This window comes from Euprymna scolopes, chromosome 19, assembly GCF_053919585.1.
Source record: "Euprymna scolopes isolate OS-2025 chromosome 19, ASM5391958v1, whole genome shotgun sequence".
In the NCBI taxonomy this organism is placed as follows: domain Eukaryota; kingdom Metazoa; phylum Mollusca; class Cephalopoda; order Sepiida; family Sepiolidae; genus Euprymna; species Euprymna scolopes.
In genome coordinates, this window is record NC_136500.1 from 132,150,275 (window position 1) to 132,167,477 (window position 17,203).

Below are 17,203 nucleotides of genomic sequence, written 5' to 3' on the forward strand. Positions count from 1 at the left end.
TTATTATAATAATAATAATAATAATTAGAATTAGAATAACAAAGCGCCTGTACAGCATGCAAATTCCTAGCCAAGTACGGCTTACAAATCTTAAACATTTACCAGGTAACCCATAGATCTAATTCTTATACAAGTAGAGCATGTAACTTACACAAGATGCATTTTGGATTCACTCTATAACAAGCCTAATGATGTGGTTGCATAATCATCTGCTTCTTGAAAATGTGTAAAAAGACATATGGGGCAAGTTGAGCCAGTGGCACAACTAATGGGGTACCATTAGCATTGGCTCAACTTACCCAGTCTGACCTCATTGACTTGTCTGTTCAAATGCATGCATCTCATGTGTGGTGAATGTAAAAAGCTTTTACAGGTATGAAGGCAAGTAATTGAACAAACAACTACCACATATTATATCTAATCAAACTATTACTACGCACAAGAAACATGCATTCACCTCTGAAACGCTTTATGTTACTTTTTTGGTACAAAATCTGATTTGCTTTTACTGCATCAACCTTTGATCTTGGTTGAGCAAAAAAAAAAAAAAATGGTGGAGACTAAAGTCACGTGATCAGTTGTTTATAGATTACATACAAACTTGGATTGGCTTAGTCAATTGTGGTTGAAAGGGGGTGGCTCAACTTACCCCGCCTTCCCCTACTTATTTGTTATGTCGAAAATAGTAATGTATCCAAAAAATTACGCAAATTTATCGAGTAGAACAACTGCTATTGTGTTTTTAGTTAAAAAAAAGTCTATCGGTATAAAATGTCGCCATTTACAGTAGCGAAAAGGGATATAAGTATGCCCCTCGTATTTGCAATCTTCAAGGTGTTTACATCTAGAAAAAATGCCATTTCCCCCAATTTTCCGTTAAAATTACATTTAACTTTAATTAATTTTCTACTCGATGAATTTTCGTAATTTTTGAATATATTACTATTGTCGACATGACAAGTAAGCACTGTTGTTTTCGCTTAAAACAGCATATTTAAAATAAGAATCGATTTTACGTCTCTATCTGACGTTTCATTCGCCAGTTTAAATGCTTCCAAATTCAGTTCAGATTTTGCAGTGCCACAAAGTAATTAATTCATTGTTCTTTTGTTTTTCAGAGCTTGCTATAAAAGATTAAAATGACGGAATTGTAAATGAAGATAAGAAATAAATTCTGGTGGATTCAATTTCGTAATTAATTTAAATTTTATAGGATTTAAAACTTTTTGTTTTATTTTACAAAGTTTCATCTTTAATATCAATTAATATTCCGGATTAAAAACAATGGTTTCCACCGATTTTTTCTTCTGTCAATCCTAGTAATTTACAATGTTAGCTTCCAAATTATGCACTCGAAATTACGTGAATATACCTGATTTATTAAAAACAACTTTAATCATGTAAGCAGGTGAAAAATTCCATCATCTTATTTAAATCAAAACGGAAAATTACCTCCGTTTGAACTTTCCTGTGTCGTACGTCGTACGATTGTTTTCATCACATTCTATCTTTTATATTCTTTCATGAATAATTTTCTACCTGATCGATTTTCGTATTTTTTATATAATCATTTTAAAAATACGAGGGTACGTAGATACGATTGTTTTCATGTGAAATTCAATATTATGCTTATGAAATTTCGAACAAATAGTGCAAAAGCGCCATAATAAATAAATAAAATGTGAGTGCATAAGTTACATAGAGACGAGAAATCTACCTATAGACACATGAAAAGTGGCAATACGATTTTATTAATTAGATGGTTTCAGTTCTTTATAGTACTTTTTCTTCGAAACAATTTAAACACAATAAGGAGAAAATATATATCAATTCAAAACAGAAGAGCGATTACAAAAAGGGAGATAATTTAATATCTACTTCCGGTTTAAGTGCGGCCTAATTTTCACAAAACAACTATTTAATTTATCTAGACGTCGTATTTATAAGACGATTTACTTCAACATTTTTTATTTTAAATTGAAAATTCATATCATTGTTAATTATTTTTTCATTAAAGTAGACAATTATGCGTAAGAAATTTGACGAAAAGTAAGTATGAATTTCATGAATTTCTTTATTGTGTTCGTAACGACTTCGTACATTCGTGAGATATACTTTTTCGAAAATAACCCTTTGAAATTTAATTTTTAATCAAAGGTGATCGGCTAGTTTCATAACTTTGATCTTTTTGTCAACTTATTCGGTGCAAGTCTATTATTGGGCCGAAAATGAAGTCGGTTACATGGAAAATCTGCAAAAAAACAGTATAACGTACGTACTTGTCATTGCATGTACATGTCATATTCCAAAAATCACGTAAATCGATCAAGTAGTTTTTTTTTTTATTTAAGAAAATCAAATATTAAAGCAAAGTTAATCGAGAATAAGTCGAGCGCCATGTTGGATCGACACTATGTCAGCTAACGCCACCTAACAGCCAAATGCGATCCACGGATCAAAGAAGGGGGAGATAATTGACATATGTATTTTTTTTTTTTTTTTTTTCCTGAAATGCCGAAAACAAACTTTTTCCTATTACAAATACAAATTAATAAAGTAACAATAACGACTTCTTTTCCTTTTTAGGAATGTCCGATTCAGTTATTTATTTGTTTATTAAGCGGACATGAAAACAAAATGTCGAAAACAGTTTGTTTTTTTATGGAGAAACATTATTTGGAATAACAAAAAATATAAACTGATAAATTAAGATAACGACTTCTTTTCCTAAGAGTCAACAAAATAATAATATAAAATACTGATTTCTCCCTAGTAAACAGTTAAATTGAGCATTTAAAGGGGATACAGTTCCGCTATCTGGCAAAACAGACTTTCTAGTTTATTTCTTGAAAACTTCTGCCGCCACATGAACTCGGCCAGGTACGAATCGACCATATGTGTACGGGTACCACACTCGCTTTTGTTTCTTTTTTTGGCCTCTGCCCACATGCGTTCCACATGGTTTGTAGTGGCACCTGTGGTTGGATCCACAAAATGGTACCTGTGGTTGACGCTAAAGTGGCGGTACCCTTCAGCACCCAGTCTTTCATAGGCCCGCCAACAATCTGATACTATGGTCGTGCCTGGCCGAATATATCTTTTTATTATTGGGATTAGGGTCGCAGCATTTCTTGCAGGAACTGTGACCAAAAACCCACGTTTTGTAGCGTGTTCGTATCCTCCGAACACCCACAACTTCCGAGTGACTCTCCCGGTGTGACTTTTTCTCCGAGAAAACAAGTTTTCATCTATTTCGACCGAACATCCCTCGCCACCAAGTATTTGGGGATGTCTCAAAAAATGTTCAACGCAAATGTCCCTGACGAACATTCGCCAATCACATATAGATTGGTTAGTCGAAATTCTGCACTCTCTCTTCACAGTTTCACAGCTTACATCATCGTAGGCCCATAGATACAAAAATTTTACTAGCTCCTTCAGCGGTATTTTGGAACCGGAAAAGAAACTACCTTTACGTATAGAGACGCGTGCATGACAACGCTTGCATCTCCAACAAAACCCATCAGGTTTATTTCTGGTTTGATATGTCATGTCCGTTCCACAGCGACAAATTTCGGATGCCGAAAGTAAGTTCTGAGATTGTAGGAAATCGACGACTTTTGCATTTCGCCTAGCACAACTCTTCCATGTTGAGTGCATTTACATTCAAATGGTTCATTTTCAGAGAATGCAATAACCTGAGGAAATAATTAAACTATTATAATTTGTCACTGGTTTTCTCCCCACAACGAAGAATGCCCGAAATCCCTAAAAATCGAAAAATGTGATTTTCTTTAAAATAAAAAAAATTATTTTATTTATTTTTCTTGTATATTTTCATCTAAGTTTTTCATGTTCGCTTATTAAAGTCTGTTCTAAAACGGAAAATAACCCTCTGTTCTAAAAAAAAAAAAAGTTATTTTTTTTTTTTTACTAGAAGTCAAGTTTATTTATTTATTTATTTATTAATTCATAATTAAAAAAGGCGATTATCTCCCCCTTCTTTGATCCGTGGATCGCATTTGGCTGTTAGGTGGCGTTAGCTGACATAGTGTCGATCCAACATGGCGCTCGACTTATTCTCGATTAACTTTGCTTTAATATTTGATTTTCTTAAATATAAAAAAAAACTACTTGATCGATTTACGTGATTTTTGGAATATGACATGTACATGCAATGACAAGTACGTACGTTATACTGTTTTTTTGCAGATTTTCCATGTAACCGACTTCATTTTCGGCCCAATAATAGACTTGCACCACTTATTCTGTTCTTTTTATTTATTTTAGAAGAAATTAAGGTAATCTTGAAGATTCGCCTCCCTTTGTTTACAAAACCATTTAGCGGAAGTGACGTCCGACATATTTTTAGCTACGGATGATCAAAACTATGGAATCAATTAAAAAAGAAAATTTTTTTATAAGTTTTATTTAAACAGTCTTTATTTGAACTTAATGAACTTTTTTTTTTTTCGATTTATGAACTGTTTTTCCCCCATTAATATGTTTATGAACGTTTTCCTAATTTATAAAAGTTAGGTAAACATCGATATCGAAATTTTGAAATTAAAGTTAGTTTTATTAAAAAAACAAAGAAAAACAAAAAATGTGTGTGTTTTTTTCAATTACATTATAAACTTTATTTGAACTTTTCAACAAACTTTTACATACATAAAAGTAGACTTTATGGGTTTGTTTTACTGTACACATAGATTCGAAAAAGTTGTCACAAAAATATATATAAGAAATAAATGTTATCAAAGGCAAGGTAAGTTACTTTTCTACCCAACTGAATATGTTTTTAGTGTTTATATTTAATGTAACATGTTCATTTAGCTCGAAAAACATACAGTGTTTACTGATGTATTGGAAAATTCAAAATGGCGGCCAACTCTCTCTCGGAGACGGTAAGTTTGGGAAAAGGAATTATAAATAAAAAAAAAAACAGTCAAAATACTGTTAAAAACCCGCTGAATATATGTCAGCCTATGTTATGGTAACATATATTGAGCGAGTTTCTAACAGTATTTTGTCTGGTTTTTTATTTATAACTCATTTTCCCAAACTTACCGCCTCAAAGAGAGAGTCGGCTGCCATTTTAAATTTTCCAATACATTGGTGAACACTGTATGGTTTTCGAGCTGAATAAACATGTTACATTAAATATATACACTGAAAACATATCCAGTTAGGTAGAAAAGTAACTTATCTTGTCTTTGATAACATTTATTTGTTATATATTTGTTTTGTGACAACTTTTTCGAATCTATGTGTACAGTAAAACAAACCCGACTTTATAGATATTTTATAATTAAAAAAATATATATATTTAACGAAAAGTTGTTGTTTTTTTTTGGACATTTTTCATGTATTTAAGCAAACATAAAAAAACCGTATCCAATACATGATATTCCTCTAATAATTGTCTTTGTTTATTTGAACTTTTTAACAAATTTTTGAAACATAAAAAATACTTTATTGATCTTTTATAACATAAGATTTTAAAATTTCTTTAAAGAAAAAGTCACTTTAGGAAAAATCTTGTTACAAAAATCTCATTTCGAAAAATAAATTTAGTTTTTTTTTTATTGTAAATTGGTTTATCATTTTATTGTTGAATGAAATTTCAAAGGGATAAATGGAGAAAAAACACCTCGTCTTAGTTTTATTTAAACAAAAAAACAAACAAACTTTAATTTTAAAATTTCGATGTTTGGAAAACAGTCCACAATATATATTTCATTATCTTTATTCGTCCATTTTTGTCCGTACCTAACATTCAGAAATGTAGCATTTATTGCCTTTCGTAACAATTATTTATTGACTATTTGTTTTTTTCACCATTTTTTTTTTTTTTTTTTTTTTGGTTAACCATTCTTACACTTGCTAAACATCTTATTTTTTTTACAAGTACTTTTAATCGGGGTGGAATGTCCAGATACTATGGATTAAAATACGATCTATGCACTCCCCTTAATTTAAAATTGTTTATTTATTTGGTAAAAGTGTAGAGTATCTTACAGTTGTAGTTGAATTTAATTATTTACCGACATATATACTATTTTCTTTTTAATTCAATCCTTTTAGTGTGTTCTACCAGGTTCGGCTCGGTCACAACCCTCAGATGTGGGACGACCTTCCACCAGCCTAGTCACTTCACCCTAACATTGAAATCCTAGGTGTATCAGAATTTTTTTTTGGAATGTTTGACACCGCTAACACAAAACTGTGAATAAAATATTAAAGAAAAACTCATAATTTCTCTTTTTAAAGTGGGTTTTTTATTTTCTTTATGGAATATACTTCAAAAATAAACTATTAAAGTTGTTTAAAATATAATAGAAATATTATTTTTTATTATTTATAAAACAGTGTTTACAAAGTACAGGCGCGGCGATGCGCGCCTTCCACGCAGCCATTTTTTTAATGTAATTTGAATTTTACAAGTTAAATATTTCTCAATTTTTAAACTTAAAAAATCTATCAAAATTTTTCTATTGGTTAAATTTTTACAATATTTTCAGGGTCAATGTGAAATTTTATGCTCTTTCCAATAAACAAAATTTAATATTTTAGACAAACGTTTTTTGTGAAATTTAACCCCCCCCCATTTTTAAATGTCTATTAAAATTAATATAATTAATTGACTCACCAAAGTTTTATACATCACAAATTGAAGATAAAAATCAATAAATAAAATAATCAAATTTAAAACAAAAAAAAAGTGTTTTTTAGAAATTTACCTGTAAAGTTAAAATTTTAAAACTTTGTTTTTTTCAAAAGCCACGTTGATTTTCTCTTTTATTTTATGTTTACATACTTCACTTAATATTGGCCGCTGACGACATTTTTTTCTATTTGATCCAATGTTTTTTTTCTCGATATTAAAAAAAAAAATCCAGTCGCTAAAGAAAAATTTAAATATATTAAGTCAAGAATTCATGTATTTCTTTAAGAGATTAAAAAAATAATGGAAAAGTTGTTTATTCATGGAGCTGTGAGGGGTCAAAATCCATGAATGAAATGTTTGTATCTTGTATGTATGGCAGCACATACTGGTCAGTTTGAGTGGAAATGAAATATTGCAAAAATAGCTAGATACTGCTGGATAGCATATGTACATGTTATTTATTTTCTTGTTAAAAAAATATTGAAAACTTTTTATTCTGGAATTTAAATCTGTCCAAGAAAATTTATATTTTCTTATTTTCTTGTTTAAATAAAAACATTTATACTTTTATTCTGAATTCAAAATGTACGCTGGAAAAGTTTATTTATTTTCTTGTTTTAAAAACATTTTCAAAATTATCTTAATTTTTTTCCCTGAATTTAAAATAAAATCAATTTCTTTTTTATTTCAATAAATTTAAATTGAATTTCTTTGTCTTTCTGCTTAATTTCTTTGAAGAATTTATAAGAAATTATTCGAGTAAAATCTTACTTACATTGAAAAATATAAAAAATATATATATAAACATTCATTTATTTTATACACAACTGAATAAAAAAATAATATATATAAAAAAACGTGTTTTTGTTCGTTATTATTACATTAAATGTTCGTTTATTCATATAGGGTAAATATGAAGAATTACTCCACCCTCGAAAATTCCTTCAAAATTTCCACTTTTAAAGGTTTTCTGGGGCGCTGAAAATGGAAATAACCTTTAAAATTACGGCAAACGAGTAGTTTCCAAGATATGAAGAAATGTTAGTGGTCAAAAAGTGGGGGGTTTACTTTTCTATAATAATTTAACGTAAAATGGGTGCCCACTTTATGGCCACATGGGGGGGTGCAACGTACAATGAACACAATTTAACAGAAAATACTATTAATGTTTAACATTATAGGGAACAAGTAGCTTCCATGAAGAAATGCACAGTTAATATTGGCGTGTTAACAGTTAATTAAGCACGTTTTTGAAATAGTTCTTTTTTTCCACTTACATGCTTCCATAGATAACAAAGTGAGAATTCCTTTAACATCTGGGTTCTTTAATGGATGAAAGACTATTATCAAAGACATGGTATGCCGTAAGTCTTGGTTGAAAAATCCTTTCATTTAAAAAGTACATGGATTATAATACATAAATATTGATAAATTCTCATGCAGGAAGAATAGAAAAAAGCCAATCTTAGTAAAATAAAACAGGTAAGTGATTTTTTGGCAGTTATATATTTATATTAACAGGTAAGTCATTTATATTAGAATTTGACTAGCATTACTTTTTTGGGCTTTTTTTGTGAAAAATTTTTCCAAGAAAACCGAGAAAAAAAAAATTGTATATCTCTCGATTTATGATATTAAAATTTGGTCTTTGCTCATTTTATTGAAATAAAAATTAGGGTTTGAAATTACATTTTCATTTTGTTATAAGCTTGTATAAGGAGTCTATTCAAACAGTCGTTTGCTATGGCGGCTTGGCCAAAAATTCTGAAACACCTAGCTATTTGAATAAAACTTCTAAAACACAAAAAAAAGGTTCATTCTATACTTGGTCTATTATATTTGGTTATCTGTAGCTAAAAATATGTCTGACGTCACTTCTGCCAAATGGCTTCGTAAACAAAGGAAGGTGAATCTTCAAGATTACCGAAATTAAAACCGGTGAAAAAAAAAAAAGACCCTCATGTTTCTTAAAAGAGGCTTATCATAATAATTTTTTTTACTATACGGCTAAAATTTGATTGTGTTTAAAAGTTTACAGACCAAATTTAATCTCTAAAAGGTGTGTGTGTGTGGGGGGGGGGAACCATATATTTTTGCATGTTAAAAAAATTAAAGTTCAAAATATAAAAAACAAAAACAAAAAAAAAACCCACAAAATTTTGTTCGAATTTCAAGTCTGAATAAATCAAGTTAAAAAATCTTTGGAAAAACAATTATCAGTTTTCTTAAACTATTTGAACGATAATTAGTAAATAAAAATATTAAAATACTGAATTAAAGAAAATGTATATATGTTTTAAGATTAAGATTCGTCGGAACAGAACAAGACTTACCCCGCTATAATTTTTATAGTATGTAGTATAGTTATTGAGGTTGGGGGTGTTTATACGATGCTGGGTTAGGTCGTAACAAAATACTAACTGCAGAATACCGGTTAAAATTATAGGGGAAGCGGTAATTTTCGTTCAGGCCTGCCTAAAATTTCATTATAAACCAAAAGAAATCCAGTTGAAAAAAAAAAAGTCGGCAATCATTTGTAAACACAAATTGCACTGATTTTCACCAAAATATGGATAACGAAAAGTGTAATAATTGTGTATCATTAATTTTATTTTATTGTAATAAAACAGGAAATGCTTATTAGAATATTTTTAATATGCACAAGTAAGAATTTCTTTATTTTTCTCTAGAAAACCTTCATATTTATCTTCATATAAGTTTTTAGTTCGATAATGCACTAAAAAATGACGTTTTTTTACTTATTTTTTTTCATTAGACTGAGAAAAAGTTTGTAAAATATTATTTAAAATGTGCCGAGTATGTGCTGAAATGCACAAGCATATGAGTCGAACCCGGGACCTTTCGATTACAAGTCAAGTCCACTAATGAACTACACCCATTTTACCCCAAAGTGACGATTTAATTTCGCTCGTACATATATCCACCTTTCTTATACAATCCCCGGCAACGCTGGGTATTATGCCAGTACAAATATCCAGCTATGAAGCCATATCCAAGAGCGTTCACTGGCATAATATTACATTGATTGCACATTAATCTAATGGTATTCAACATGAAAAGAACAAGCCGATAAGTGATTTGAAGATTTTGAAATACATTTCTTTCATAATGTTTCTCGCCTTATTGCATTTTCGTATCATAGCATGTCGATTCAGCGGGATTGTTCAGTCCTGAGTGAGAACGTGTGTGTCGATTCAATGGTATTCATGGTGTGGCGTGGTGTGGCGATTCGGCGGTGGTGTTTAAAGTGTGTAGACGAATTTGTTTAGGACGGTGCTGTCACTTGTGAAAACAAATATATATATATATATATATCCTTCGTGTAGCAACATAAAAAAATTTCATCAATTACGTTACTCGATTTATTCTTAAATTTTATTATTCATTCAGAATAAGCTAAAATAAAATATTTTTAATTAATGACTAGGTCTGTGACACCAGAATATTCTTTTCATTCTTTTGACTCTCAAGTATATATCCTACATAGTAAGACACAATCAATCAATGGAGAACCACGCCAGCCTATATAAAAAACATGTAAGATATTAATGGATATATACTCAAGAGCCAAAGCAATGGAAAGAATATGCTGTTGTCTCAGTCCTATTTAAGACTAAATAGAATTCAAAGTTGAAAGAAAATTATTAATTAATGAAAGTTATAAACTTACATTTTATTTTTTAACCGTTCTATCTACCCATACTTCTTCAAAGTAATCATTTCTTGATTACTCGGGATTCAGTTGTTTTCAATTTATTTTGAATTTCAAGATTGTAAAAAAAATTCTTACATTGGCGTTTACCTGTTTTTTCGACAAGAAAAATATAGTATTACATTAAAAATAAAAAATTTTCCCGGAAATTATCATCATTAAAATCACATGAAATACTTTTTGGCAATTATATTATTTTTGGAGGAAAATAATGAATAAACAACGAATTCAATTATAATATCTTAGTTCAAGAAATAATTATTTATCGAGTTATATTGATTTTCTTAACATAGATTTTAGGAACCTTTTTGATAATGTTTTTGGAATACATATTTTAAAAAGATTTTAATTACCATCTGCTATGCCTTATTTTCATAAAAAAGGAGAAATAAATTAATTCGTTTTTTTTTAATACTTAATACTTAAAACTTTAACTTTAGCAAAGGTTCATTTTGTTTACACAAAATAAAACATTTTCAATAAGATTATTTAAAATAACATGTTCATTATTTTCTGTGGTCGTCTATAATATAAATCTCACCTGTCTGTTTAAATGTATGTATGTATGTTTGTATGTCTGCCTAAAACTTTCGACAGAGGCGACTGATTTTTCACGAGATCAGTATCGTTTTGAAGCTTGATCCTTCGGACAACAAATATCGAAAAATTGGCTAAAAACATTAATTCATTCATCCTCAACTGGTCACTTTTCTACAGGGAAGAGTCGATTTTTTTGCCAATATTTTCGAAAATCACCCCCTCATTTCGATTGACTAGCTTTAACTTAAACCTACGTCACTTCCAGTTTGGTGATAGACTACATTACAAAGACATCATGTCTTTTGGCGTTTTTTTCAGGCTGTTTTCCTCCTTCGTGGTACGGGTTCAAGCTTGCCTGCCTACTACCACTTATTTTTTTTTTGCTCAGCACACACCTCTAAACACCTGGACAACGCTGGGCACCCAGGCTAGTTAATTAATAAATACTGAAAATTTCATTAGAATTGGTTGATCTAAATTTTGGTGAATTTTCACGGTAAGGAAAGAGTAAACATGTTTATACATTTTTAGGGTCGGTTATTCATTCTGTGCATACCTACATGAGGCAATATTATTGTTTATTGTTTCAAATAATGTTATTTTGTTTTCTCATTACTGTATACTATAGTCTGTTCAAAAGATGAAATATATTTCCCAACAAAAACAGATATCTCACAATGACATATTGTATTTTTATACTCCTACCCACTCCTGCATTTTATTTTATGAAGTAGAATCTAAATATATATTTAGGTAATGCGCTATAAAACTGTATCGGCATTTTCTTTTGGTAAATTGCCATAAATTATTAAAGAAAATGTGGAATAAAAATATCTCCCCAAAATATATCCCAATTTAAGACTAAATGCTTTTAAAAGTAAATAAATAGTCGCAATGTTTAGATATGAGTTAGTATGTTTCAAAATGAATATATCAAAAGTAGGCTGATTTAATGATTCTAAAATGTAAAACCATTTTTACCAGACTTTTTTGTACAGGCATTTAAAATTGTCATAGACTCTTAAAATTCATTGTTATTGCTATACATCTTATGAGATGACTAAATATATTTTTTATGATTTCAGCTTCATAAGAACAGCTACGGTAGGAATTGGAATATACCTACTAAAGCCTGATTGTCACAGCTGGTGAATTTCAAAAGTGCAATCTGGACATGAAGAAGGATATGCAATAAAATTGTTATAAACTTTGAAAAATGCAGCAGAAGCATAGGGAAGGCTTTGCACAGCTTTTGGACTATCTTGCATGGATTGAGCAGTTTCTAGTGGCATAAGGGATTCAAGGAAGGCAGTGAGTCTGTTAGGGATGATGAGAAGTGTTAGAGGAGTATGTAAGTAAGAACACCAGAGTTGATTGGCCAAATTAAATATTTCTTGAATAAGGGCCTGCATGTATTTATAGAGATAATAAACACAGTTTGATGTCAGTGTGGGAACTGTAAACACAATTATTTGTGAGAAACTGTACACACAATTATTTGTGTGAAACTGTACACAAAATTATTTGTGAGGAACTATACACACAATTATTTGTGTGGAACTGTACACACAATTATTTGTGTGGAACTGTACACACAATTATTTGTGTGGAACTGTACACACAATTATTTATGAGAAACTGTACACACAATTATTTGTGAGGAACTATACACACAATTATTTGTGTGGAACTGTACACAAAATTATTTGTGAGGAACTATACACACAATTATTTGTGTGGAACTGTACACACAATTATTTGTGTGGAACTATACACACAATTATTTGTGTGGAACTGTACACACAATTATTTGTGTGGAACTGTACACACAATTATTTGTGAGAAACTGTACACACAATTATTTGTGTGGAACTGTACACAGAATTATTTGTGAGGAACTATACACACAATTATTTGTGTGGAACTGTACACACAATTATTTGTGTGGAACTGTACACACAATTATTTGTGTGGAACTGTACACACAATTATTTGTGTGGAACTGTACACACAATTATTTGTATGGAACTGTACACACAATTATTTGTGAGAAACTGTACATACAATTATTTGTTTGGAACTGTACACGCAATTATTTATGAGAAACTGTACACACAATTATTTGTGTGGAACTATACACACAATTATTTGTGTGGAACTGTACACACAATTATTTGTGTGGAACTATACACACAATTATTTGTGTGGAACTGTACACACAATTATTTGTGTGGAACTGTACACACAATTATTTGTGAGAAACTGTACACACAATTGTGAGGAACTGTACACACAATTATTTGTGAGGAACTGTACACACAATTATTTGTGTGGAACTGTACACACAATTATTTGTGAGGAACTGTACACACAATTATTTGTGAGGAACTGTACACACAGTTATTTGTGAGGAACTGTACGCACAATTATTTGTGTGGAACTGTACACACAATTATTTGTGAGAAACTGTACACACAATTATTTGTGTTGAACTGTACACACAATTATTTGTGAGGAACTGTACGCACAATTATTTGTGAGGAACTGTACGCACAATTATTTGTGAGGAACTGTACACACAATTATTTGTGAGGAACTGTACACACAATTATTTGTGAGGAACTCTACACACAATTGTTAGTGAGGAACTGTACACACAATTATTTGTGAGAAACTGTAAACACAATTATTTGTGAGGAACTGTAAACAGAATTATTTGTGAGGAACTGTACACACAATTATTTGTGAGGAACTGTACACACTGTTATATGTGTGGAACTGTACACAATTATTTGTGTGGAACTGTACACAATCATTTGTGAGGAACTGTACACGCAATTATTTGTAAGTAACTGAAGTTTTGTGCAAAGTTTATCCTAAGGGTGCTCAGAGAAGATCAGAAGGAGACACGTCATGGGCATCAAGACAGTTCCTCATCCTCCCTAGAGTACCGACCTTGCTCCCTGTGACTTTTGCTTATTCTCTTAGCTCAAGGTTATTGACAATTGAGGAGATGAAAGAGGCTGTGACGAGCGTCATTGACATGCTCACAGAAGCTGACATCTATAGGGCCTGCCAGAATTTGTGGGAATGGTACAAGAAGTGCATGACAGCTGGAGGAGATAACTTTGAAGGGGACTAGAGATTCATATGTGTACTAGCAATAAAATTCCCATACGATAAAAGTCTGGGAACTTATTGAAGACACTTCATATATTTACTTTTCTAAGTTGATTCTTGAAATCTTGAATAACTTGACAAAGACATATATATTAATTCATTCGAGTTATTGCATGAGAAAAACAAACGTTCCATGATTTCTTGATTGTTTCAATGTCTTTAAATATAAGCATGTTCATAATTATTTTTTTAAATAACTATGTTTACTTACTTTTATGAATTAATCACATGTAATTTGTTTTTAAAAATTAGATATTTTTATATATTTATTTTCAGAGGAATGAATGTGAACATAGCAGTTTCAAAAATATGAATATTTCATTAAAAATATAAAAAAATCTGAATGAAAACAGATTTTAAATGAATGTAAATTTTTATTCAATAAATTTTTTTTTAAATTACATTTTCACTACAAACAAGGAACATTGAAACTTTGATGTAGAGGGCTACTATCAGGGACCTAAGCTACAAGTGTACTTTGTAGGAAGTTGGGCAATAAGATGTCTGTTCACGTTACACTTGAACTTCTGCATGTCAGTACAGTTGAGGAAGCAGGGATCCGGAAGTGAATTCCAAAGTCTAGCAGTTCTGGGGAAGAAACTACTGGAGTAGAAAGCTTTCCTACATCTATCGATCTCTACTGTGTATGGGTGGAATTTAGCTGCTTGTCGGGTTTGTCGGGGCATTTACTTGTAGAAGAGGCAGAGGGATGCAACATTTCAGCAAAGCTTAGATGACAGTTCAGGATCTATCAGGTTAGCGACTCTCTTCTGAACCTTGTCTAGGAGCGAGAGACTAGTAGCAGGTGCACCAGCCCAAATATAACAACAATACTACATACATATGCGAATGGTGGCCTTATAGAGGTACAGTATGCTTTCAAGCGCTAGTAGCTTTCTAGCACGGTAGACAGAGCCTACCATCTTTGCAGCGGTCCTGGCATTGCTCTCAATGTAATTGTTCCAACTCATGTTTCCTATGAACGTTAGGCTGGGGAGTTTAAAAGAAGTGCTTTCAGGTAATGAGTCTTTGGCCATTGCAATTGGTGGTAGAGAAGGTTTCTTGTAATTATTAAAGGAAACAAGTTTAGTCTTAGTAGCATTGAATGTGATCATCCATTTTTGTCCTAATTCTACTACAGACTGAAGGTCACCCTCTAGTGTTTCTGCCATTTCCTTAGATATGTATTCATTTGTGTTCCTGTCGTGCTTGGCCTGTTATAGAGCGTGGTGTCATCAGCATATATACCCATCTCACAGCCAATTTTGTCAGGGAGGTCATTTATGAATATTAGGAATAATAAAGATCCAAAGATAGACCTCTGAGGCACTCCCGCATTTATATCATATTGTTTAGATGTACGACCGTTGAGGACAAGCTGGATTTTTTTCTTATCTAGGAAGGATTTAATTTTTTGTATTATTATTTATCGGACTACTGTTCTCATCTTGAGTGTGATTTTCACAACGTTTCGGTCGATATAACCTCCAACCTTCTTCAGGTGTATCTTGGCAACATGTTCGCCTTCTCGGTTGCTGTGCAAACAACTTCATGATTGTTGGATAGTGGGGGAATTATTGATTGAATTATGACTATTCTTATTTATTATGTTCAAAAGCAAAACCTTTTGCAATAAAGTTTATTTAGTTTTATATTTACAAGCAATATTTTGTATCACCAAATTGTGCAAAAATGAAATGGTACAAATAAAAAATTATGGAAGGTTTTTCGTTAGTGCTAAATCTATTTCCCATGAGGCATAACAATATAATGACTCGAATGTTAATATGCATTTTTCCCAAGAATTTTTAAATTTGACCTTTTCATCACATTTATTAAAAAACATGTTTTGAAAAAAAAAATGTGAATTAAAAATTATTTAAAAAAAGCATTTATTTTATAAAAAGTTTGTGCATATCCTTAGTTAAGTAATATTTTTATCAAAACACTGCGAAAATAAGCATATTTGATAAACAAAAATGTTTATGCATATTATTTTTGGTACTTGTGCATTTAACGAACCAGACGTAACTCAGCATTTGCTCGGCTTTGTCTGACGCATGACGTCAACAGCCGGATATAACGGAGTGTTGCCGATTAAGCAGACGAGAATTTCGCTATCAATTGGAAGAGCGTCACAACTCAGGAAACGCTTATTTGAAGAGAGTTAAAAAAAATTTTGTTTTAAAAAGATAACTGACGAAATAATAATGAATATTACAAACCTTGCGGACCAGCTCCAGACTCCAGAGGCTGCACTAAACTTTTGCCAGCAACGGAAATTGTTGGCAGAAGAGAAAAGGTGTTTACATTTTGGCCAGGATTGTGTACTTGCAAAGAGAACAAGCCTTTCCGACGGTTACGATTGGAGGTGTAGAAGTGTAGGCGTTCGAGATGGCATCTACAAAAAATCTCCATCGCGAATGTGGGTTACGTTCTCGCCACACAATCGTGGATTGAAAAATTTTCCTGTGTGATATATGCAGGGATTATTTTCTGAGGAATCCCCGGCAGATTGGAGGCCCAGGCCATACGGTAGAAATCGACGAATCCGTTTTTAACCGCCGGCAGACTTGTGACACCGGTCTGGGTCTTCTTCGGTGGATACGAGCCTGACGAAAAGGGTTTCTTGGTCACTGTACCAAATAGGAACGCCGAAAAACCATCCTTCCACTAATAAATAAAGAAATCCTTGTTTCTGGCGAAAAAAAAAAAAATGGACAAATAACCCTTGTTCCCCCCCTAATGCTTTTTATTGCCCCCTTTTTTTAGGCTTTTCCATTTATTTGACATAAAGAGTTGAAAGAAATTAACTTTTACGTGTTTAAGACATAGAAAATGTTTTTTTATGTTAAAAATTGAAAAAAAATTTCAGAAAAAAAAAGAAAAAACGTTTTCTATTTATTTAAAAAAAAATACTTGTTTTATATTTATTTTGAAAACAAAACAACTCAAAACAATGATATAAAAAAAATGGTTTTTGCTTTTTACTTATTTAATTTTTTTAGTTATTTTGTAGCGTTGTTTTTATTTTATCGCCAACGCTCGGTTTTATCCGGTTGTTGACGTCATGCATGCGC

General features: G+C 31.3%; 1 protein-coding gene across 1 annotated transcript in view; it reads left to right on the forward strand.

Moving 5' to 3' along the window:
- The first annotated feature begins 1,310 nt into the window (after positions 1 to 1,310).
- Positions 1,311 to 17,203, forward strand: part of LOC145239990 (uncharacterized) — a 33,850-nt gene continuing 17,957 nt past the window's right edge. Inside the window, exon 1 of the mRNA XM_080103572.1 lies at positions 1,311 to 2,049. The gene's annotated coding sequence lies outside the window, so the exon portion shown is untranslated. The remainder of the gene's footprint in view (positions 2,050 to 17,203) is intronic.